The following is a 26662-nucleotide window of genomic DNA, read 5'->3' as shown; positions in this document are numbered from 1 at the left end:
CATCATGTTCAGGTTGCTTAATAAACAAGTTCCATTTATGTTCAGTCAAACAATAGTGAGGGATTTAGCTTTCTGGACTTTGCACCCCATTGTGGGCCTGTCTCCGGGCCACAGGAATGAATATCTTAATCTGTGTTCTGGTTGACACAAACCGCCTGAAATTGCAAGACAGTCGGCCTTCCAGGATAAGAACAGCTGTAATTATGTGGCAGCTTTTCTCCAGACATGAAGAAAAACACTGGATATGTGCTTAGTAAAATCCCATCTTATTTTCTTTCTATATGGGATGTAGTTAATTAAATTTGCTTAAATTATTGATGCTAATACAAAGTGTTTTTGAATATTAAGATATTAAGAAGTCCGAGTTAAAAGTGAAACTAGGGTATATAGAGACATTACCAGTCATTCTGAAAATTTAATTTTTCCTTAATATTATCATTTTTAAATTACCATCTTAATATTTATTTCCTTCAGAACTGTCAAAATGTCTGAAGGAAGTCATGGTTTGTGTATTTTCATCCCCCACACCCCTAATATCTTTTAGGAGAAACAGAAGAAAACTGAAAATTTTTATTTTGAGTGACAGACCTTGCGCTGTTTCATAGAACGCTGTTATGGATTGGCTTAAATGATTTTAGTTTCATTTCTCTAATTTGATACAAAATCTGTAGTAAATTCAGCTTTGAATTTTAAGTTATAATCTTTGACTCTTAGGAAAAGGTGACCATGTTTCTGTTTATGTCCTAGGACAGAGTAAATGTGATTTGTTGTGGCATTCATTGCCTTTTGGAAACTTGCATTGTCTTTTGAATCATTCTTGGAGCCCCTGTTTCCTATGCTCTTTCCTCTTTCTCTCCTGTTGCTGTAAACTAGGTAGTGTCCCTGAGTTTATCACACACTGGTTAGTATAATAAATCATAAACTTAATTACCACAGCTTTTGATACAGGTCATTTTAATGGCCACAGCCTGAGCCTTTTTCAAAACTAAGAGACACTCAAAGATTCTTGCCATTTTATCTATTTTATTTTTAAATATATATATATTTATTGATTTTCAGAGAGGAAAGGAGAGGAAGCGAGAGATAGAAACATCAATAGTGAGGATCATTGATCAGCTGCCTCCTGCATGCCCCACCCTGGGGATCAAGCCCGCAACCTGGCATGTGCCCTGACTGGAATTGAACCATGATCTGCTGGTTCATATGTTGACGCTCAACCACTGAACCACACCAGCTGGGCTTATCTTGTTTTTTTAGAGTGGGAGAAAGTGAAAGGGAGTCACTAGTCATAGGTAAAAATCAACAAAACAAACAAAACCAAAAGATCTAACATTGGATTCTGCTTGTTGCCTGGGCTAACTTATTCTAATACCATTTACCAAACCTGAGCGTTAACAATGTGTGTGTATAATGAAGCAATAGAAATTGTAAAGAGTAATGAGTGTGGGAAGAAAAAGAACATATTCTTACACTTCAAACTATATATGTGAAAGAAGAAACAAAATAAAAAATCTACCATGCCTGCAATGTTGGAGTAACAGGTGTTAAGGTTTTGGCTGGTGATGTGGGCTGTGAAAGAATTCACAACTGAGAGAAGAGATAAATGCAGAAAGAAAGTTTATTTTACTTTTCCCAAAGGGAAAGGGCCAGTGCATTGCTAATCAATACAAGGGCAAGAAACAAAAGTGGCTTCCCCCTTTAAGCCTTGGCTGTTGCTAAGCAACAAGGCAGGGAGGGGCACTTTTGAGCTGAAATTGAGCAGACATCAGAGGGATAGTAGTTTGTTTGTTCTTTAGGAGACAGTCTGGGCAGATGTCCTAGGGCAGCGGTTCTCAACCTGTGGGTCGCGACCCCTTTGGGGGTGGAACGACCCTTTCACAGGGGTCTCCTAAGACCATCGGAAAACACATATTGAACATATAATTTCATATTGTTTTTGTGATTAATCACTATGCTTTAATTATGTTCAATTTGTAACAATGAAAATACATCCTGCATATCAGATATTTACATTATGATTCATAACAGTAGCAAAATTATAGTTATGAAGTAGCAATGAAAATAATTTTATGGTTGGGGGTCACCACAACATGAGGAACTGTATTAAAGGGTCGTGGCATTAGGAAGGTTGAGGACCACTATCCTAGGGAGATGTCTTTATCAGCATCATCCCAAGCCCATAAAACCCTTGGAGTGAAAATTACAAATTAGGAAGAGATTGAAAGAGGCCTTTTTGAAGGGGAGGGCAGAAGGGAAATTTCTACTAATAATCCCTGAGTTGTGAAAACAGCAGAGAGGAGGGATATGTATGTAAAAATGTAACCTTGAGAGTAATTTATCTTGTCTTGCAGTTTGAACAGAGGGGCTGTTTGAATCAGAGGAGCTAACAATCATTGGGTTTAATTACCAGGTGCTACTCATAAATTGTGGAAGGCCACAGGAAAGAAAAAGAAAGGCCTTCTTTTTCCTGTCTTTACAACGGGAACTAGGTAAATTAACCCACTTGAAACATAAAAGTTTCACAAAGACAACGACCTATCTGAAACAGGACATTGGGTATCAGACAAGGAAAGGCAGTGATCACTGGGAGACTTGAAACCAATGAGGTGAGCCCTATGACTGCCCCTGTTTACTGCCTGCACAGTTCCCAGACTGGGGTACCTAATGGGAGACCCCCTGGTGGGGTCTGGAGCTTTCCCTAAGTTGAGAAGGAGAGCCAGTAGCCCAGAGAGGTCCAAGGGGCTGGAGTTCAACAGGGCAGAATGCATGAGAGGATAGAGCTGCACAGAGAAAGAACATTGGAGAGCTGAAGACTGCCGACGTCTACAGTCTTCAGCTCACGTGCATGAGGAAACGTACCTCAGCTGGAGAAAGAACCATTCAAAAGGATCAGAAGGAACAGTAGCTGGAAATCACAAGAGCTCTTGTTCTCACTTGCTAGAGTAGAAAACCTTGTAATTCATGGGTCATTGTTAGATGATTCAGTATTAGGAAAAACATACAAAAAAGTATACAGAAGAGTACTCAGGCTAATACTTCAAGATATATATATATATATATATATATATATATATATATATATATATATATACACACACACACACACACACTAGAGGCCTGGTGCACAAAAATTTGTGCACTCGGGGGGAAGAGGGGGTCCCTCAGCCCAGCCTGTGCCCTCTCGCAGTCTGGGACCCCTCGGGAGATAACGACCTGCTGGCTTAGGCCTGCTCCTGGGTGGCAGAGGGCAGGCCCAATCCCTAGGTGCAGCTCCTGGTCGGGCTCAGAGCAGGGCCGATTGGGGAGTTGGGGCACCGTCCCTGTCATGCACAGAGCAGGGCGGATCAGGAAGTTGCGATGCCACCCTCAGTCACTCTCAGGGTAGGGCTGATTGGGGGGTTGGGGCACCGCCCCCTGTCACACTCAAGGCAGGGTCGATGGGGAGGTTGCGGCGCCACCCCCTGTCACGCACAGAGAAGGCCCGATCAGGGGGTTGGGGCACTGCCCCCTGTCACGCACAGAGCAGGGCCCATCAGGGGGTTGGGGAACTCCCCCTGTCACTTACAGAGTAGGTCTGATAGGGGAGTTGGGGCACCGCCCCCTGTCACACACAGAGCAGGGCGGATCAGGGGGTTGGGGTGCTGCACCCTGTCACACTCAGTGCAGGGCTGATGGGGAGGTTATGACTCTACCCCGTCACACACAGAGCAGGGCCCGTGGGGGGCAGTTGGGGCGTTGCCCTCTATCACCCACAGAGCAGGGCCGATCAGGGGGTTGGGGCGCTGCACCCTGTCACACACAGAGCCGCAGGGCGATCAGAGGGTTGGGGAGCTCCCCCCTATCAGGCACAGAGCAGGGCTGATCCGGGGGTTAGGGCACCTTCCCCTGTCACGAATAGAGCAGGGCCAATAGGGAGGTTGTAGCCCCACCCCCTGTCACACACAGAGCTGCAGGGCGATCAGGGGGTTTGGGCGCTGCCCCCTGTCACGCTGATCCCGGTGCCAGGAGGCCTTGCGGCTCCATTGATCCTGGTGCTGGGAGGCATATTACCCTTTTACTATATAGGATAGAGGCCTGGTGCACGGGTGGGGGCCGGCTGGTTTGCCCTGAAGGGTGTCCTGGATCAGGGTGGGGGTCCCCACTGGGATGCCTGGCCAGTCTGGGTGAGGGGCTGAGGGCTGTTTTCAGGCTGGCAGGTGACGGAAGCTCCCAACCGCTCCGTTTTTTCTTTCTTTTTTTTTTTTTTCTGGGCCAGCTTTAGCTCTGAGGCTCCAGCTCTTAGGCCTCCGCTCCTGAAAGCAGGTATCTGGTTTGTTTCGGTTCTATAATCGAAACTCTGTATCAACTCCTGCTCTGAGATCCTGGCTCGCTGAAAGCAGGTTTCTCGGGTTTTGTTTAGCTTCTATATTTGTTACAATGTTTCTTAAACTGCAGGCTCAGAGGCCGGCAAGGCAGGCGGGGAACGTTGGTTTCCTCTGTCACTGAAGCAAGCAAGCCTCATGTTAGCTTCAAGCTGCCTGGCTGCCGCCGCCATCTTGGCTGGCAGTTAATTTGCATATCTCGCTGATTAGCCAATGGGAAGGGTAGCGGTTGTATGCCAATTACCATGTTTCTCTTTTATTAGATAGGATATATATATGTTATATATATATCCTGCCTTTTATTAGATAGGATATATATATATATGGATATATATATATATATATATATATATATATATAGCCATATATGTTCCGACAAAAGTGAGCTTTCTGCCTTTATTTTGCTAATTTGGAGAATAATTAATATTCATTTTTGTTTTGCAATGGACTGATATGGCGTTGTGTTATAGAGGGATGTGTATGATTCTTCTTCTCAGTAAATAGAAATGAGAAGCAGTGAGGGGTGGAAATGAAGACTGGCTGATGGGAAGAAAATCTCCTTATTAATTTGCCTTAGATTCTAAGGCTTAGAATGAAGTGAGGTAAAAGTGGATTATAAGGATTTCCTGGAGTTGTATAGAAGTTGAAGGTGATAAAATATTCACCTATGGTACTCTTTTATTAATATTTTGAGTTTTTATTGTCAGTTTTTACTCATAGAGTAAGGGAAAGAACAATATATTTATCTGAGTCTCTCCCATTAGAGTTGTTGTCTTTAGTGGCTCATATCTCATTAAAACACAGCTCTTATTACTGATTTTATTTCCCTCTGAAACATTGAATAAGCCCAAAGCAGGTTGGGTTACATTAGTGCTTCTTCTCACCTACAGCACAAATGGAAATTTATATTGCTCTCTTATCTTTTTGAAATAAAACAAATAACTGCTAGTATTTTTTTTTTCTCATTTTACTTTTCATTTCGTGAGAGAATGAGTATTACTTTTGATAGTGGGGAGGCTGGATAAACACGAGTTCAGTTATTCTTAGCCACCTTAGATCTCTTACATATAAAAACTGAACAGAATTTGCAAATAATGGGCTTTATCTTCAAATAAAATGTGATATGATTTTGGGGCAATGTCAAAACAGCCATTCTTACTATTATGGAGTGGAGACCCTTCAGAGATAACCTGTGTGTTGGATTCAGCTCATTGGTGGCACCCATATTTATAAATACAGTGATGCTTGATTTTTTTTTTTAAACCAACACTTACATAACTTGGGGATTTCAAATAGAAGTGTGGGTTTTTAAGGTTTCTCTTGAAAAATGAGATTTCACAGTACCAGGCTCGCTTTGTAGCTGAATAGCACCTGTGCTCTGTACCTGGGGCATTCTCTCCCCAGGTTCCCACAGGCTCACGGTCACCTTCGCTCATTCATGTTACCCGCTTAGCACACTCTGAGTTTGCAACCTCTCCCTTAGGAACTAAAGCTGCATTCAGCAAGTATGTTTTCAGACTGAGCCTGGGTGTGAAACAGCTGAAGACTCTGAAATCTTAAAAGTCATATCTCTTCTTTGATGCATGGGAAAAATCTAATGGGAGTAAAAATCCAAATTCAACAAATTCTTGAATGAGCGTGAAGTACATTCTACTTTCTGCACAATGGAGCCCCCATGGAATGGCATTAATTATAGATTGCTTTTCATTTTTTAATGCTGAATGTTATTTTTTAGTTATTAGTTTTCATAATCAGATCTTTGTCAGTGTATTGTTAAAACAGGGGAGAGCTTTCCTTATTGTTTTTCTTCAATTCTGCGCTGTCATTGGAAACTGTTTTCAGTAATGGCTGCTTTTATTACTTTCTTGATTGTTCATATGTTCCCTGTTGTTGCCAACAATCCAAAAAAAAAAGAAGAAGAAGAAGAAGAAGAAGAAGAAGAAGAAGAAGCTGCCTGGTCACTTGGAAACTAGCTCAATACAGATTTTGCTTCCCATCCTACAATATGTTCATTTTTGTTAATAGAATTTTAGTAGTATAACTATCTAATGGAAGCCATTCCTCATTAAGAGGGTTGCTTTTGTTTTCTCCTTAGTACTTTGTTGCCATTCTGGTGACTGATGCTTTTTGAGAGAGAAATTATAAAACTCTGATGTCACGCCCCAGAAGAGACTTTCCAATTTTAGCATCTGTCCCCTTGGCACATTTCCTGGTGTTGACAGTTGGGTAAAAGACACCCCTGGGTTTTATAAAGTCCTCCTGCTACAGATGGTAGGATTTTGCTTTTAAACAGGCAGCTTTAGCCTTGACTTTTAAAAATCTCTTTTCTATACATTTTTTGGTGAAGGTTTTCTGTAATAAAAAAATGCTGTTTCTCAAATAAAGCCCATATAAAATCATTTTATCATGGCACATGATATGAAATCCAGACCACAGGTTTTGTATTGGCAGAATCGATGAGTTCTGGCTCTGCATTCTGCCAGACAGAAAACAATACAAATTGCAAATAAGACCAAGACAAAGCGCGTTTGTCATTTTTTCCTGAGCTTTTGTACTAAGTACCAAATAGCTTCCTGTTTTACTCACTACAGTGCTGCTTTCCAGGGAATCTGGGAACTGATATTAATATTGAGATGATATTTGGGCTGTATCTCTGGGCAGTACTACATCCATACTTTCTGAGAAACTCCACTTCTAATAACCTTAGTAAATCTTTTTTGAGTAATTACTGTCTTAGTTCAGGTAAATTTTTTTGAGTAATTACTGTTTCTTAGTTCTTATTTTAAGTGTTTTCATATATTTTTAAACCTCTCATTACCTTATGAGGAAGGCACTCTCATCGCATTTTACAGACGATGAACCCGATTGTCAGAGAGGTTAAGCAACCTCTGCAGAGCCACACAGCTAACTAATGGTGCACCTGGGATATGAACTCTTTCAGTATGATTTCAGACCATTATAATGTACTGTTTGATTATCTCCGGGATATATTTACAAAGCCATTTGGTGCCACATTTCCCTGACATATTGAATTTAAACTACCTTACAGAGAAAAAAAAACATTTTGTCTAGTTTTGCTATATGATTTTCCAGCTATATTTTAATGAAAGTTTTTCTCCTCTTTAGCCCTTAGTTTTGTTTATTTGTTTGTTTTGCATAAAATGTTTCCTTAAATGGGTGACAAAAAACATTTGTATTAATATTATCAAAATTGAATTGTTTTATAGATATTGGGACATGGTCATGTCTTTCAAATCTTCTGCTTGTAGCCAGACTTGAATGAAAATTTGAGTTAAAAAAAAAATCCAATATGGCTATGGACAATTTTAGCTGAAAATAGAACTTAAAAGTATTGACTTGAGGTTTAAGATGACAGGTGAAACATATGAGTTTGGCTTCCCTCCATCCCCAAATTTCGTCGAAATGACAGAAAAAAAATATATATGTGCAAAGAAATGAGTTTATAAGAATCCTGGGAAGCAGGAAAGGGTACAATCAGTAGATAAGACATTTTGCTGAATTTTCAGAATGTGCTAAACCATTAACATGCACTGAGGGAGGTATCAGAGCAGAGAAATTTGAAACACAAAAATTGAACCTGAAATTTGCTTCAGAACAAATTGATGTCACCCTTTATGGAAGGAACCAAAAGAATTCTTCCCCTTAGAGAAGGCGCTATGCAGGGATACTTGGAGACAGCCTGATAGAGTGGCCCACTTGGACTTCTCTGCCCCTCCGCCAGCTTCCATGTTCGCAACCCCCGGAACCTGGGAGGACAATAGTTTAGCAGAGGCGAGAGTTCGCTGGTGTGGGGCTGGGGAATGGTGATGTCAGTGTGGACTGAGAGATGAGCAAAATAAAGGGCACTAAGGCTTCAGGACTTCACATTCCTAAATCTGAGGCACATTTTCTGCTTGAAAGGGGCCCTTAGGTTGCTTTATAAAACCCAGCTCCGTGACGCTTAAAATGACAAAGGTCAGTTAGGGAGATGAAAAGGGCAGGCAGAGATATACCAGACTACAGGAACTAAATGATTTTTTAAAAATCAGGTAATATGTAATTTAGAGACTAATGCAATAAATAAAAAACAATTTTTAAAATGAGCAGTCTGCTGGAAGCTTGTGCTGAAATATTTTAGTCATTAGTTAGAAGAGACTCAAAAGCAAACAAATTAATTTTAAAAAGTTATGTAAATACACTGGTAATTTAGCAAATCTGCAATGATTCCATACTTCTGTCAAAGGTAATATATCAACAACAACAAAATAGAAGTGGGATGTATTTCACAAAGATTAGTTAATTTGCTTTATTAGATATATTGTATGTGACTGCTGTACTGAGAATAACTTTTTATAGATTTACTAGAGGCCCGATGAACAGAATTCATGCAAGAGTAGGCCTTCCTTCTCTTGGCTTCTGACACCGGCTTCCCTCTGGCACCTGGGACCCGGGCTTCCCTCGCAGCCCTGGCTTTGTCTGGAAGGACTTCTGGTCTAATTAGCATATTATGCTTTTATTATTATAGATACGATATTTGCAAGTGTTAAATATACATAAATGTACATGGTTAAACATACATTTTATCCATGGATAATATCCCAAAATAGTTCAAAATTCATGCTCATATTGGTCACATTATTTATAATAAAACTTTCTTTTGTAATTGCATTCTTAATGCACTTTAAAACCCTACAAGACAGATTTTATGCAGTGCATATCCAAAGTATTAAGTATACCTGCTGGGCCTTCCATAAATATTAGTTGATTTCTGATCCAGATTTGGGTGAGGTGGGGGGAGAATGCTGAGAGAGCTTTTTTAATATAGGAGGTAACCTTTGAGCCAGTGAAATTTTCCTGTGTTTTCTAGCTTTACTCTCTTCAGGCAGAAAACTGAAAATTTGGGGTCGACCTTTAGTTGAGATCTCCTATTCTTCACCTTCCTTCCCATCTTGGATTTTTCTTCTGATTGATCTTCCTATTTTAGAACCCATCAGCCCTTGCTTTCTGATTACTGTACGGTCATTTAAAGCTTTTGTTTTGACACTCTACTATATTATAATTCTGACTAACTCGGGCAAAGTGACTCAGAAGAAAGCTCAGGGGTAGTTCTTGCAAATTTCAGTGTTAACAGTTTTGGGCCTTAATATAATTAATTCAACTTTTTATTTTGGGATAATTGTTTATTCACATCCACTTTTGAGGGATAATAGAGATTCCCTGTACTCTTTACCTCATTTCCCCTAATGGTAACCCTCTTGCAAAATTTCATACAGTACAATATCACAACCAGGGTCCTGACAGTCAAGACAGAATATTTCCATCACTACACGGATTGCTTAAGCTGCTCTTATACAGGTATACCTACTTCCCCTTCTTGCTCGGCCTTTTCTCAACACTTGGCAACTACTCATCTGTTCTCTAATTCTGTCATTTCAAGAATATCACATAAATTGAATCCTACAGTATGTAACATTGGGAATTTTTTTTTTCACTCAGCATAGTTCTGGATATTTATTCAGATTGTTGCATGTATCAATAGCTCATTCTTGTCTGTAGGTATGGCTCAGTGGTTGAGCCTTGACCTAAGAACCAGGAGGTCAGGGTTTGATTCCCAGCCAGGATACATGTCCAGATTGCGGCCCATCAGTGATTCTTTCTCATCATTGATGTTTCTATCTCTCTCCCTGTCCCTTCCTTTCTGAAATCAATAAAAATATTTTTAAAGCACACTATTATTTTTATGTGTGTTTTTTTTAAATATATTTTTATTGATTTCAGAGAGTAAGGAAGAGGGAGAGACAGAAACATCAATGATGTACACAATTTTTATTTCAACCATCCCTATAGGTGTCTCATTGTGGTTTTAATGTGCATTTCTCTAATAACTAATGATAACTTATTATCTTGAGCTTATTTGCCATTTGTATATTTTCAGTGAAATATATATTAATTTCTTCTACCTATGATCTAATTGTATTTTTTTAATTGTTGAGTTTTGAAAGTTCTTTATATATTCTAGCTCTAGACAGTCTTTTGTTAGATTAGATATGTGGTTTTCAGATATTCTCATTCAGTCTGTAGCTCATCTTTTTTTATCCTTTTTACAGAGTATTTTGTAAAGCAAAAGTTTTTAGTTTTGATAAGGCTTAATTTATCAATTTTTTGAATTTGTGCTCTTGGTGTAAAAGATAAGAAGTCTCCTAACCCTAGGTCCCAAAGAATTTCTACTCTTTTCTAACAGCTTTTTAGTTTTACTTTTACATTTAAGTCTGTGGACAATTTTGAGTTATTTTTTATAAGATGTTAGACTTAGGTCAAGATTAATTTTTTTTCTCTGTGCCAATAGATGTCAAATTGCTCTAACACCATTTGTTGAAAGGGCCATCCTTGCTCCATAGAATTGCTTTTGTACCTTCATCAAAAATAAGTTAAGCATACTTGTGTGGATCTATTTCTGCATTCTCTGTTCTGTTCCATTGATCTATGTGTCTACTCCTTTGACAATACCACTCTTGTTATATATCTATATAATAAGTCTTAAAATCAGGTAGACATATTCTTCCACCTTATTTAGTTATTCTTATTTCTTATGTGTGAATTATACAATAATATTGTCTACATCTATAAACAATCTTGTTTGGATTTTTATATGGATTTCTTTAAACCTATATATCAATATGGGGGGGAATTGGCATCTTTACTATTTTAAGTCTTCCAATCAAGGAACAATGTATGTCTTTATATATTTTTTATTTGATTTGATTTCTTTCACCAACATTTTGTCATTTCCAGCATAGAAATTTTATATATGTTTTGTGAGATTTACTCCTATTTATTTTTTAGGAGTTGCAAATGGTGCTAGTATATAGAAATAAAATTGGTATTTAATATATATATTCTGTCTTGTTATAGACTGAAAGATTGTGTCCCCCCCCCCCCGCCCCCCAAATTCATATGTTGAAACCTAATCCCCAGTATGATGGTATTTGGAGCTGGAGCCTTTGCAAGGTGATGAGGTAATGAAGGTGGAGTTCTCATGAATTGGATTAGTGCCCTTATAAAAGAGACCCCAAAGAGCTTCCTTGCTTTCTGCCATGTGAAGACACAGCAAAAAATATTTATAAATGAATTCAGGAAGCAGGTTCTCACCATACAATGAACTTGCTGGTGCCTTGGACTTCCCAGCTTCCAGAGTTATGAGAAATACATTCCTGTTTGTTTATGAGCCACCCGGTCTCTGGTAATTCTGGTTTAGCAGCCTGAATGGACTTAGACATACCTGTAACCTTGCTGAACTTACTTATTAGTGATAGAGGGGTTTTATTTAAAACAATTTTTTTTGAAAATTTCTACCTATTTTTCAAATGTTTTTAATATGAATGGGTGTTGAATTTAATCAAATGCCTTTTCTGCATCAATTGATATGATACAGTGATTTTTCTCTTCAATATGGTAGATTATATTGATTGATTTTTGAATATTGAACCAGCCTTCCATACTTAGAATAAACCTCACTTGGTCATGGATTAGAATTCTTTTCATATGCTTCTGAATTCTATTTGCTTACATTGTTAGAGATTTTGATATCTGTATTTCTGAGGGATACTGATGTGTAATTTTCCTTTTTGTACTGTTTTTGTTTTGGTATTGGATTCATTCTAGCTTTATAAAATGAATTTTGGAGTCATTTCTTCATTTCTAATTTTTTAAAAGGATTATGTACAATTGGTGTTAATTCTTCTTTAAGTGTTTGGTAGAATTTTCCATTGAAACCAGCCAGAAGATTTCCATTTGAGAAGTTTGTAATGAGAAATTCAATTTCTTTATGCTATCAGGCTATTCAAATATTTTATGCTCTATTTCATTTGTGTTTTTTAAAGGAATTAGTCCATTTTATTGATGTATTCAAACTTTTGTAGAGTTGTTCATAGTATTCCCTGATTAATCTTCTGATGTCTACAGAGTCTGTAATGACACTGATAATTTGTATGTATATTTGTTAGACTTTTGCTAAAGGTTGGTCAGTTTTATTGATCATATCACACAACCAACTATTTGTAACACTGATTTTTTTAAAGTTGTTTTTCTGCTTTCAATTTCATTGGCTTATGCTCTTATTCTCTTCTTTCTGACTAGTGGGGGGTTATTTTGCTTTCTCCCCACTCTCCCTAAATTCTTGAGATAGGGCTTTAGATTGTTCATTTGAAACCTTTCCTTTTTTTCTAATATATACATTTAGTGAAATAAATTTCCTTCTCAGCATTGCTTTAGCTGTACTGTACTAACTTAAATATGTTAAAATTTTATTTTCATGCAATTCATTGTACTGGTTGATTTCCTTTTAGATGTTCTCCTTGACCTGTGGATTATTTAGAAATGTGCTGTTTGATTTCCCAGTGTCTGGAGAGTTTCCTATTATCTTTTTGATACTGATTTCTGCTTTGCTTTTATTGTGCTCAGTGAAAACACATTGCTTGATTTCAAATCTCTTAAATTTGATGAGGTTTGTTTTATGGCCCAGGATAGGGTCTGATGATGATTGGTGGAATATTTTGCAAATGTTGATTAGATCCTGTTGGTCGATAGTATTTCTAGTTCTATATCCTTTCTAGTTTTCTGAAATTAGTCTATCAATTTTCAAATGAGGGGTTTTGGTCTCCAACTATAGTTATTGATTTATGCATTTCTCCTTTCATTTCTCTAAGATTTTGATTCACCTACTTTTTATCTATGCATTTTGTTATATACACATTTAGGATTGTTATTACTTCTTATTTAATGTCCTTATTTGTCCCTGGTTATTTTATTTCAGTTATAGTGTTTTTACTTCTAAAATTTCCATTTTGTTCGATTTATGTCTTTTACTTTGCTGAGACCATAGTTTTTGTTTCAAGCATACTTATAATTGTAAGATAATGTGTCTGCTTTAAATTCTTTATCAGATTAGTCTAATATTTTTTGTCATCTCAGTTTTGGTATATATTGGTTATCTTTGATTAGTTTGATATTTTTTTGAATCTTGGAATGACTAGTGCACATTTTGAGACTCTGGACTTTGTCTAACTTCTCATTTAGCTGGCTTCCTCTAACACTGCTTGGGTGCAGTGAAAGAGCAGTAGGTGGGAGTCCGGTTCCCACTTAGCCTCCTTGACTTTGGAGTCTCCTCCTTACTGCTAGGCAGGGCTGGGAATTCTGTCCCCCTAGTAGAACACCACTGATACTGCTCCCCACGTGGCCTCCACTGAGTCAATGGGTGGAAGGGAGTGGCATGGTTACTGGAGAAAGTCCTATCTCTTTGTCCTCTGACACTGTCACAAGAGTGGGGAGGGCACCCTGTTACTACCCATTGGGAGGGAAATCCAGGCTTCTCACATGGTCTTCATTGACACAGGGGTAGGGGCGCTGGGTAGCTCCCACTCAGTCTTCTCTGAGACCACTCAGGTGGAGAGTTGGAGTACCCCAGGTGAAGGTGAATTGCCCACTTGACATTTGCCGATGTGCCTGGGGTAGAACCAAATGTTTTCTATTGTGTTTGACTGGAGCAGAGTGATCATTGTTTAAGTTTTCTATACTTCTGTTCTGCCCTCTGTCTTTTTCTTTGGCAAGGAGAACAGGCTTTTCATGGGACGTTTTTGGATCTTTGTCTGTTGGCATTTCTTGGTTGCCAGTTCTTTTGCTTCAAGCCTGGGAAATAAGAGGCCAAAAGGAAACCCAGTAAATTAATTGCCATATCTTTCCCCAGTGACTGAGATCCCCTGTCATATGGCCTTTTTTTTTTTCTGCTTTCAATTTTCTTATGTTTGTTTTATATATAACATTCAGAGTTTTTAGTTACATTTAACAGGAGGAACAAGGGTAAGTATGTCTACTCTTTCTTCCCAGAAGAGGAAGTCACTTTGGACTTTATTTTATATAAAAAATTAAATATAATATATTAACAGGTTATCTCCCAGAGAAATTTGTGACATTTTGATTTTTAGACATACCAGTATGTGTGCTAAAATAATAAAGACATGTAATAACATCATTCCATGATCATTACTGTAATAAAGATACCTACTCACATATAAGATAGATGTAATATATATTTGAAAAGTATTTAGTTTGGAGAAAAAAATCACAGCGAGCACAAGAAAGTTCATAAAAGCTCCTAAAGCTACATAGGAAATTAATAGGCCTTTAAATCTTTTCTTGATATTTTCTTGCTGTAATTTCCTACAAAATCATTTATGAAATGCATACTCTAAGTTATCACACCACAATGAAAGGGTCAATGTTTTTATCTAAATAAGCAGACCACCATGTTGCTTGGATCTGGGCAAGAAAATCTAGTCTTCCTGATGTAAATGACAGTATAGACTTCTAACAGGGAAACTACTTCCTGCTGTTTCTATTGAAAGAATATGGAAGCCCAGGTCATGACTTTTGTACAATAGGTGGTGCATACTGCACTTACAGTACTTTTTCATTTCATAAACCTTTCATGCCTTTCATGTGTTAGAGATATAAATATATCTTTTAAATAAAACTTATATAAAAAACATAAATATGTTGGCATTTTAGAGTATGATATATCACCTTGACTGTCCCTTTTATTTTTATTATTACTATTATTTTTAAACTAGAGGCCTGGTGCATGAAAATTCATACACTCGGGTTGGGGGGGGGTCCCTCAGCCTGGCTTGTGCCCTCTCATAGTCTGGGACCCCTCAGGGGATGTCCACCGGCTGGCTTAGGCCCACTCCCCGGGGGATTGGACCTAAGCCATTAGTCGGACATTCTTAGCGCTGCTGCGGAGAGGTTCCCACCACCACTGCTGTGCTGGCCAGCCATGAGTCGTCTGGAAGCACACTGACCACCAGGAGGCAGCTCCTGCATTGAGCGTCTGCCCCCTAGTGGTCAGTGTGCATCATAGCGACTGGTCATTCCCAGTCGTTCCGCTGTTAGGGTCAATTTGCATATTACTCTTTTATTATATAAGATAGGGAGCTTTGTATTTATTTTTTTATTGATTGTAGAGAGGGAGGGAGGGAGGGGAGGAGGGAGGGAGGAAGGGAGGGAGGGAGGGAGGGAGGGAGGGAGGGAGGGAGAGAGGGAGAGAGAGAGAAACATGTAGAAAGAAATATCAATTTGTTGCCTCCCGTATGCACCCCCACCTGGGGGCCAAACCTGCAACCTGGCATGTGCCCTGCCCAGGAACTGATCCAGCAAACATTCAGTGCACTGGAAGATGCTCTACCAAGTGAGCCACACTTGCCAGGGCAGTTGACTGTCCTTTTTAAAAACGAAAAGAAAGTTACATGTGGTTCTTTGTTACAGGCTATTTTTTTCTTTCAAATTGTTGTGGAGAATGTTATTGTCTAGAGAGAGCAAGTGAGGGAGCAATTCTATGTGATATTTCTAAGATGCCTTGTGCCCTTTGTCCCATGCCTTCAAACCAAACCCATCCAATGGTAAGATCTAGTTTAGAATAAATGTGAGTAACCTGAAAATTATTAGTCATACAGTGGTCAACAAGTTGTTTAGAAGTCTGTAGTTTCTTCATTCAGATATATTAGGAAATTAGACTAGGTAATAGCTTACACGCTCAAGAAGCAGTAATAAAATCCAGATTTTTCTTTTATTTTAGCTAAAACTGTCAGGGAGAAGACTGATAGACATACTAGGAAACATAAATTGTTTCATGTGATCTCAGGAGATTAGACATTTGGTAAATGTACTACAGTTATGGATATGGTAACAATTATCTGTCAGCTACTTGACTTTTCCTTAGCATGATGGTGATAAATGAAGTGGCTTGCAAAGCACTTTGCAAAATTCAGCTGACTAGACTCATTGCAATATAGAACTTTTAATATTTTCATTATTTGATACTAGAGGCTTGGTGCATGAATTCGTGCATGTGTGGGGTCTCTCAGCCTGGTCGGGGCTGATCAGGGTCATCTTGCTCAGTCCTGATGGGGGCCTGCCGGCTGGGGAGGGACCACGGGAGGGCTCCAGGGCATGTTTGGCCCTCTAGCCCAGTCCTAATCTGCCGGACCCCAGCAGCAAGCTAACCTGTTGGTTAGAGTGTCTGCCCCCTGGTAGTCAATGCATGTCATAGCAACTGGTCAAGTGGTTAACAAATAGCATATTACAATTTTATTATATAGGACTAGAGGCCTGGTGCATGAAATTCATGCACGGGGTGGGGTGGCCCTCAGCCTGGCTTGTGCCCTCTCACAGTTCAGGACCCCCGAGGATCTGGCCTAAGCTGAAACTCAGATATCCATCTCACAGTCTGGGGATTTCGCAGTCCAGGACCCCTTGCTCCTTACCGCCCGCCTGCCATGGAGGCAGGAGAGGCTCACGCCACCCCCGCTGCACTTGCCAGCCCTGAACCTGGCTTCTGGCTGAGCGGGAGGTGGGGAGGGAGTGTGGCTCAACCAGAAGCTGGGATTGCTGCTTCTTAGCCCTGGCCCCCGCCCCATGCCCACTGGTGGGTGTGTGATCTGGGGCCAGGCCTATGGGGGAGGGGCTATGGGAGGTTGAGGCACCACGGTCGCACCCTGTCCAGCCTCTGTGGAGGCTCCGGGATCACGGCGTCCCCTGCCCCCCCACCTCTGTGGAATGCGTGGTGTCAGGACCTGGTCCAGGCCCACACCACTGCCTCTGCAACTGCCTCTGCAGAAGGGACGGCGCTGGGTCCAGGACCAGGCCCACACCATGGCCTCTCCTGCCACCTCTGTGGAAGGGGCGACCCCGGACGAGGACCAGGCTTGTACTGCGGCCTCTCCCACTGCCTCTGTGGAAGGAGGTGGGGGGGGGATGCTGGGACCGCCATGGCCGGTCCTGCCCCTGCCCTCTGGTTGTTCCAGAAGGTCGTCTGGACCAGAAGGTTGTTCTGCTGTCCAGTCTAATTAGCATATTACTCTTTTATTATTATAGACTAGAGGCCTGGTGCACAAAAATTTGTGCACTTGGAGGAGGCGTTCCTCAGCCCGGCCTATGCCCTCTTGTAGTCTGGGACCCCTCGGAGGATGTCCACCTGCTGGCTTAGGCCCGCTCCCTGGGGGATCCGACCCAAGCTGGCAGTCAGGCATCCCTCTGGCAGCCCGGCAGCCCTCAGGGGATGTCCACTTCCCAGCAGGGAGCAGACCTAAACTGCAGTTGGACATCCTTAGCACTGCTGAGGAGGCAGGAGAGGCTCCCACCACCACTGCTGTGCTGGCAGCCATCAGCCTGGCTTGTGGCTGAGCAGAGCTCCCACTGTGGGAGCGCACTGACCACCAGGGGACAGCTCCTGCATTGGTTGGAATGGGGAATTGTGGGGTGAATTGTGTCAACACAGAGGTCAAGCAGTTATTATAGAGAATATTAATTTTGTACAAATCATCATTTGGAAATTTAGCCACTGAACACTAAATAATAGATTCACTGACAAGTAAGAGACCTTTCAGATATATGTAGTTGATACCAAGTGACCCCCCCAAAATTAGTTTTCTCAGATATCTTTTTGTAATAGGCTCATGTACATGTCCATGAAAAGGCTGGATTTGCTCAAAAGTCTCAGGAGATCTGCTTTATTGTGGTCATGAATGTAGTTAGCTTGCTAATCCCTAGTATGGTATCCCATTTCTCTGTCATTCTCAACATTCCATAGGCATGTTATGAATAAATAAGCAAAACCTTTGTGGTTGCATCTGATTGTCATAATATTGCACAGACAGAACTGCTGATCATTGAACTCTACAAGAATATAACTCATCTTAGAGGGTTGTAATCCGAGATATTTTGTCTTTTGCTCTTCTGTACTTTAAGCTATGCATGAATTACTGGCTTTATCACTTTGTTTTATAGTTTTGGAAAAGTAACATGACTACTCTGATATTTATTTCTCTTCTGTAAAATGAGAACAGGTTATTTTTGAGAAAGTGGTGGTGAGTATATATTAATACTAAATAAATATCCATTCACTTACCTTTGTATAGACACAAAATTGTGAAAATTATGCTCTTCAATTAAGATGTGACATTTTCAGAAGTTGTCTTTTACTCACATTTTCCCTTTGAACAATATTAAACAATAGAACTATATAAATATTATGGGAAACATGTGAATTGGATAGTTCCATGTAAATAAATCCTTTATATTTTATTTAAGCACAATTATGTTTAAGTAATTAATCAGGAAATTAATTAGCAAAGTCTTCATGTTAGCTTCAATATCTATAGGGTTTGGTCATAAGCTTTCCTAATGCATTATAGTATTTTAGTAATAATTATTGATAATATAACTAAAATATCTATACTGAACAAACTTCTGGGTAAGACATGGAATTTTTACAATTTTAATGTTTTTTTGCTACTTAATGCAGTGGTAACTTGTTCTAAACTGATTAGAATTCTTTACATATGACTTTCCATACATTCTTATTTTGAAATTATACCAATTATTGGAATAGGTTCTGAATCGTGATATAATCCCTTTATTTCATATCAGCCTGAGATAAACAAATAGACAAGCACATAAATAATAACAACAAAAGCACTAGTTGACCAATTTATCTTCAGTCTCATAGCTGCTTGTGCCTCTTACACAACTTCATCATAAGATAGAACTAAAGACATGGCTTTGATTTACCCTTGCGGATTTGTTATTAACAGGAGGCTTTTGCTAGCTTCCCCTTCATCACAGTTCTTTTATTTATAGATCATGGATAGAATGAAAAAGAGTGTAAGTTGTGTATCAAGAGTGATAACTGGAATCATAATTGCATATATTTTCTAGTCAGAAATAACTGTTTTTCAGTTTTTACTTCAGTGATAAAGAATTATTTTTTATCAAAAAATTTTGAAAATCTGTATTTGGGACTTGGCAAATTGAAATTTGCATATATGATCATTACTAGAGGCCTGATGCATGAAATTCGTGCAAGAGTAGGCCTTCCTTCCCCCGGCTGCCAGCACCAGCTTCCCTCTGGCACCCGGGGCCCGGGCTTCCCTCGCAGCCCTGGCTTCTTCTAGAAGGTCATCTGGTCTAATTAGCATATTATACTTTTATTAATGTAGATAATGGCTAAAAACTTCATTATTTGGATGGATATTCATTTTTCTAATTTTTTAAGATAAAAGTTTAGCCTGTTGACATTCAACCTTTTTTCTTTTTAGATATATGCTATAAATTTCCCTCTAAGGTACAAACTTACTTCTAAGAAAAGGTATAACTCCATCTCACAAGTTTGGATAATACAGTTTTCATTAAATATAAAAATATTTCCTAATTACCATTTTTAAGTTAGGGTATTTAAAACTTTATTTTATAATTTTCCCAAATATGTGGCATTTCAATTTAAGCTTTATTATTAATATTTTCCTTGATTGTTTTTCAGGCAAAGAACGTTTTAGTGTACTCAAATTGAGATTGCTTTAACTGAAAACATGTCTCTACTTTCCTTCATGTTTTTTATATCCTTCTATAAAGCTTCATACATTTTTTGTATCTTCCACATTCCTTCTTATATTTATTCATATGGATTTTGTAGTTTATGTGGTAGTTTGTGTTGTTATTATGAATAAATTTGTTTTTTCCAATCACATTTCCTAATTGGTTATTGCAAGGAAAAATTGCTGATTTTTGTTGTAATATTTTTATAACAATAATAGTATGCTTTAAAAGCAAAGCAATCTCAATTTGAGTACACCAAGATGTTTTTTCTGTATTCCAAAATATTTTTTATTCTGCACTCAAGATAGCAGGCTAGAGGATATTATGCTTAAGTACATAAAATGGTGATGTTTAAAAAATAAAATAACACATATAGTGGTTAAGATAGAACTTTGCATATAGGAAGTTATTAATATATATGACAATTGCTACAATCATCATCATTATTATTTATATACATAGGTGATAGCTAACTCTCTTTGGCACTGGTATTAAGTCCTATTGTTTGTATACAAAGTGAAAAATGAACAAAAGGTATAGTATAACATGAATTCTATATAAAAATATAAACCTGCCTATATAAAAATATAAATTCTATATAAAAAATAAAAAATATGAAAATATAAAATCTAGGAACTATAATGTAAAAATGCTGCAGACCATCAGAATAAAAGTGAAAAGAAATGTCCTTAAAGTGACATCTTTTGGGGCAAATGGTATCGAAGGACAATAGTATATTTAAAACACAGAAGAATTAGGGTGATGCTGGCCTCATAGGAAGTGTTCCTTCCTCTTGAATTTTTTTGAATAGTTTGAGGAGTAGAGGTGTTAGTTCTTCTTTGAATATTTGTTATAACTCCCCTGTGAATCTGCCAGACCAGGACTTTTGTTTGTTGTTGTTGTTACTGCTTCAACTTCATCAGTAGTGCTCAGTCTATTCAGGTTTTCTGATTCTTCTTGATTGAGTTTTAGAAGGTTGTATTTTTCTAGGCCAGTAACTACTGATAAAATCGAAGCAGAAAACCAAATGATTCCCTGAGACACAGCACCAACCAAATTGCAAGCTTATCCCAGCTGTTTCCAGTGGCTTTCCATTCAAATGGTCTGTCTTGGCTTATGATTCAGACTTTATCAAAAATCTCTCAGACAAATGGCATCTGCCCTATACCTGTTACTAAGTGGCCCCAGGCTCAGCACTAGCAGTAGCCGGCCTTGGTTTACAGCTTGACCTCTCCTGGGCATCTCCAAACCCAGCACAAGCAGCAGCCACCTGCAGATTGCTTTGTCATATCAGCCCAATTTTATCAGCACCATGCCATGTTGTTTCCAAATGGCTTTATGCTGCTATTAATCAACATTACTGCAATTCATTTATGGAGGAGATAACTGATTTAACCTGCATTGAAACCAACAGGGAGATGGTCATATTGTTGTCCTTTGACCTCATAATTATAGTTTTAGCAGTCCATGACAAATAAATATTTCAATAGTTCAAAAGGGCTTGCTAAAAATATACACACAAAAAACACACACATGGTCATTACATTATAATTCATTAGACAAAATTTGTGTCCAGTAAGAGAGCATTTAGGGTATCATCTGAGGTCAATAACAATACCAAACAAATAAGATTTCTCTCTTAGGAAAATAACTGGTACATTTTCTTTTTTTGGCCTCACATGATCTCCCTCCTATGTCTGCCTGACCTATTTCCTTTTTATGACATCAATCATGGAGCAGCAGGGTCCATCCATGATCTAATTTTTAACTTACCCCTTTAAAGACAGCCATGTTCTGAGGTGTTGTGGGTTAATTGGGACTTCAACATATGAATTTGGAGGCAGGGGCGTGTCAACCTATGACATCTATTAAAATTACTTTGTACTCATTTAAAGAAATGATAGGTTTTGTATTTCAATTAATTCCTTCTTATTAGGATCCATACAAGTGAAATGCCTTGATGCTATCTTGAGTGCAGAATAAAAAATATTTTGGAATACAGAAAAAACATCTTGGTGTACTCAAATTGAGATTGCTTTGCTTTTAAAGCGTACTATTATTGTTATAAAAAATGATACTTGATAAACAATATTGTTCAGAATTTATACCAATGATGGACTTCCAGAGAAGTGGCAGATTAAATGCAATTCAATGCAAAGTAAAAACATAAAGCACACAAGGTCTTAATGTAAAAGCTGTACCTAAACCAGGTACATTTGCATACTAATGTTGGATGTCTCTGGGTGAATTGTAGTCTTGAACAAAAGATAGAATGTGGTAAGAGAGAAAGCTTATTTTTTAACCTGAAACAAATACTGATCCTCTTTTTGGATTAAATAAAAAACTTAATATACATGAGGACAGTTTAATTACATGGGAGTCCAATTTAAAGAAATTGGGTGCTTTTCAAGTATTTGTCTTAATACCTCTTTTTTTTTTTTTTTTTTTTTTTTTTTTTTAGCTTTTCCTTTAAGGGCATTATGCTTAGTGATTTCAAGTTTGCAGCTTCCACTGTTGATTGGACTTCTGGGTTTGCCCTAGAAACCTCTGACAACAGTAAAACAAGTTTCATAAGCAAAAGATTCTAATGGATGATGGAAATTTTCTGGTTTTGCTGACTCATGAACAGATGGTGCTTCTAATCCTTCCATGAAATGCCCTTTTGTACTGTTCATGTCTGTAGCCAACCCAGAGTGCATCTCACAGCTGTAAAGTTCAGGTTTATGTGGAATTGAACTGAACCTCAGAATAAACTCACAATGCTGGGTAATGTCAATTCTTAGTACTTTGTACAGTTGAATGGACATCTCAGTCTAGTGTTTGGACTGAGGATTATCTCAGACACACCAGAAGGATGTTGCACTTTTTATATCAGTGTAGTTCTAGAAGCTTTCTTATTTGCCCTTTAAGTTGGTTCTTTTTGCAATATAGCCAAAAGGCCTTCTTTGTTTGGATTTTAATTCAATTTAATTTTATTTACAAAATATTTCAAACATATGGGTAAGCAGAAACATTTGTGTACCCATTTTTCAAAATGTAAGAGTTGTTTATATTTGGGAATATTCATTACAGATTTTGTGTTTTAAAAACACAAATCACTAAGATCTAACTGTTTTTCTTTTCACTTTTTCCCTCTCCCAAGGACATTTTTATTCTGAAATGACATGTATTAATACCTTGCGCAGTTTTTATTTTCATACTAGAGGTCTGGTGCATGAGATTCATGCACTCGGTGTGTTTGTGGGGGGAGTCCCTCAGCCCAGCCTGTGCCCTCTTGTAGTACAGGAGCCCTTGGGGGATGTCCACCTGTTGGTTTAGGCCTGCTCCCCGGGGGATCGGACCTAAGCCGTTAGTCACACATCCTTAGTGGTACCACAGAGGCGGGCATGGCTGCTGTGGCGTAGAGAGAGGTTCCTGCCACCACCGCTGCGCTCACCAGCCATGAGCCTGGCTTCTGGCTGAGTGGCGCTCCCCTTGTGGGAGCGCGCTGACCACCAGGAAGCAGTTTCTGTGTTGAGCGTCTGCCCCCTGGTGGTTAGTGTGCATCATAGCGACCGGTCAGTCTGCTGTCAGGCTGAAACAGGCTCTCTGACATCCCCCGAGGGGTCCCAGATTGCGAGAGGTTGCAGGCCAGGCTGAGGGACCCCACTGGTGCAAGATCAGGGCCGGGGAGGGATGTGGGATGTTGGCCAGCTAGGGAGGGACTGTGGCAGGAGTCCAGGGCCTGTCCGGCCTGTCTCACTCAGTCCCGATCGGCCAGACCCCAGCAGCAAGCTAACCTACTGGTCGGAGCATCTGCCCCCTGTGGTCAGTGCATGTCATAACGACTGGTCCACCAGTTGCCTGTCTGCTCCCTGGTGGTCAGTGCACATCATAGCGAGCAGTTGAGTGGCCTTAGCATATCATTAGCATATTATGCTTTGATTGGTTGAATGGCCAACTGGATGACTGGACACCTAGCATATTAAGCTTTTATTATGTAGGATTTTGTATGCATTCATAAAAATGAATGTTGATTTTTCTCTCTTAAAAATGTAGGTAAATTATATAATTTTCAATTTGTTTTTATTGTTAACTTTATTGTATGTTTTGAAACCTGAGATTTTACTCATGCATTTAACAGCTCTAAAGTCTTTCATAGTATGGAAAAAAAAATTCTTTCATCAGTATTTTACTGGTAGGTTGTTTCCAATTATAAGTACGATAAGCCCTTGCTGAACTGAATAGCATTTTAGAAGCTTCTCTCTCTCTCTCATTATTTTTTTTTTTTGCTTTTTAATTGCTTTTGTTACTCAAAAAAGCTTCTTTTTAAACTTTATTTAGCTTTCTGACTCTGTGCTTGTGCCTTCAATATTTTCACAATGATTTTCTGTTCCCCAATAAAGAAAGCACACTTGATCCTGTTATATACACATTTTGCACATGTGGGTCTACCATAGGTCCTGCTGACATGTTTTTTTCGTTTTAGACAACCTCATTAGAACTTTAGGTCTCACAGCGCAAACTCCAAGAAGTCGGCCTGGGCACATGCCACATGCAGATTTTGGTGCTTTCCCAACCTTGTTGGTATAAAGATAACCAATTCTATTACCAGGGGGTCAGGACAGCCTAGTTTTGTTAGAGATTGTGTTGCAGGAGAGTCTCTAACAGTACGTCAAATGCTGCACCATGGTGAATGCCTGAAGTCACCGTCCCCAGAAGAGGAAAAGGTAGAAATTTCTTTAGGTAAGATAGGGTTTTGCAAGACTAAAGAACTGTTAGAAGAAATGCTGGATGGTAGAGAATGCATAGTGACAGATTTTCTATGTACTGTAACACATTGCCAAATTCCTCTCCGAAGCACTACTTCAGTTTGTACTCTTACCAACCATATTCATGAACTCTATAAAAAACATATTCTAAATTATACCCAGTGTAATTAGACTCTTAAATTTTTGGCCAGTCTAGTGACTTAGAACTGTCACTGTCATTATTTTAATTTATATTTTCCCGATTCTAGTCAAACGTAACCATAATATTATTAGTTACTTGATTTCCTATTCAAGTACCTATTATTTATTGATTTGTAGGCATTCTTTGATTATTTTGGATATAAGCTTTTATGAGAAATGTGTTTTATAACAATTTTGTTTGTAGCTTTAAACGTTTGTGGAGGAGTTTTTGTTATGTAGTAGATTTCATTGGGAATACTTTAAGTTTTTACCATTCATTGTGAATCAGATTATTTCTTTTAACTTCTTGAAATGACTTTATCAAAGCCTGTGACAATTATGTAACATGTGATTATTGATGATACTTTCATTTTTTTAATATAAGTTTTGTGGTAGGCAGAAAAATGTCCTCTCAAAGTTTCCCATGTCATAATCCTCAGAACCTGTGAATATGTTATGTTACCTTACCTAACAAAAATCTGCTGATGTATAAATTAAAGATTTTGAGATGAAAAGATTACCCTGTATTATCCAAATGGACCCAGTGTCATCATGAGGTTGTATAAGTGAAAGATAAAAGTGGGAGGCAAAGGAAGAGTTGTAACTGATTGAAATGGAGGCTAGATTGATGTGGCCACAAGCCAAGGGATGTAGGTAATTTCTAGAGGCTTGAAAAGTCAAGCAATGTATTCCCCCAAAAGCCCTTAGAAGAAACTCAGTCCTCCCAATATCTTGGTTTTATACTTCTGTCCTCCAGACATGTAAGATGAATCAGTGTTGATTTAAACCACTAAGTTTGTGGTATTTTATTACAGAAATGAATATGTGCCCTGATGAAATTGCTTTGTGAGGCTCTGTTCTATTTCAGTGTGAGGTAGAAAGTGTCTTTAATATTATGTATCAAATAGCAAATGTTTTATCTATTAAAAATGTTTGTTAATTTAGTAACGGTACATCTAGGAGTAGGGGCATTTGGGAGAGGATCAGTTTTACCAATTGTGTATAAATAACGGACCCTATAGAGTGGGCCAGAAATTAAGATTGGCTGAAGATAAGAGAGGCAGTCATTTATAATAGGGAGTTCTATGCTACACATTAGAAGACCCGATAGACAGTCATTTACAAAAGTGCTTCCAGCAAAAGCCAGTTCACCTCTTCGGTGCTTGGTTTCCTTTTTTTTTTTTGGTTTGTTTTTTGTTTATCAGAAAAGACATCTCTCTATCCAGTATCTCCTATATCCAGAAGTTGTTGGTATATATAAGACAAATAGGGTCTTATATATAAACTGTCAAGTAGTATTCAGAGGAAAATAGTAGGAATGACTTCACTCTCTAGGCTTACACGAGGGAAGATCATATCAGAAAGAGAAAATCAATTGGTAATCAAATTGGATAAGATCCTTTCTAAATCTGGCCATTACATGGCTTTGGATATTGACTTGAACATACTGTAAGTAACTTCCACTCCTTATTCAGAGGGCTGGAAGCTTTAAGCTATTTGGCTTAGAGAAAGAATGGGGTGAGTATGGGATGGGGTAGAGTGCGTAGGGAATGGGGGACTGTGTCTTGCAGGTGGTCTGTTGGAAATTTCAGATAATTCTCCATTTTGCTATGAATTATTGGCTCAGGCCAATTATTTAATTTCTCCAAGCTTTAGTCTCTTCATCTGTAACATGAGCACAATTCCAAGGCTTTGCAGAGCTGTGGTGATGATAAAATAAAGTCACATAATGGAAATACCTGTCCTGTCTCCTGTCCCGTATACTTATATTTGTAACTTTGGAACTCGGATGTCTGATTATCTATTTTGTGAGAATTTTGCCTAGTTATTAAAAACTTAACTGTGTTAGAGTATACCTTTATAATTTGTTTCGTATTTTGCTACCAGAATGAATGTAGTCTCTTTCTTGTGGCTACCTAATAAGGCTTAGAACCTAGTGCTGTT

At 38.6% G+C, this 26662-nt stretch overlaps 1 protein-coding gene and 1 pseudogene across 3 annotated transcripts in view; one reads left to right on the top strand and one right to left on the bottom strand.

Annotated features, from left to right (window-relative positions):
* KCNJ3 (potassium inwardly rectifying channel subfamily J member 3) overlaps positions 1 to 26662 on the top strand; it is a 140646-nt gene that overhangs the window by 43999 nt on the left and 69985 nt on the right. The gene's annotated exons all lie outside the window — the stretch shown is intronic.
* On the bottom strand, positions 24103 to 24457 carry LOC118662128 (annotated as a pseudogene).

This window comes from Myotis myotis, unplaced genomic scaffold, assembly GCF_014108235.1.
Source record: "Myotis myotis isolate mMyoMyo1 unplaced genomic scaffold, mMyoMyo1.p scaffold_m19_p_8, whole genome shotgun sequence".
Taxonomy (NCBI): domain Eukaryota; kingdom Metazoa; phylum Chordata; class Mammalia; order Chiroptera; family Vespertilionidae; genus Myotis; species Myotis myotis.
Note: the sequence above shows the minus strand (reverse complement) of the source record. Positions and strands in the feature narration are given on the sequence as shown.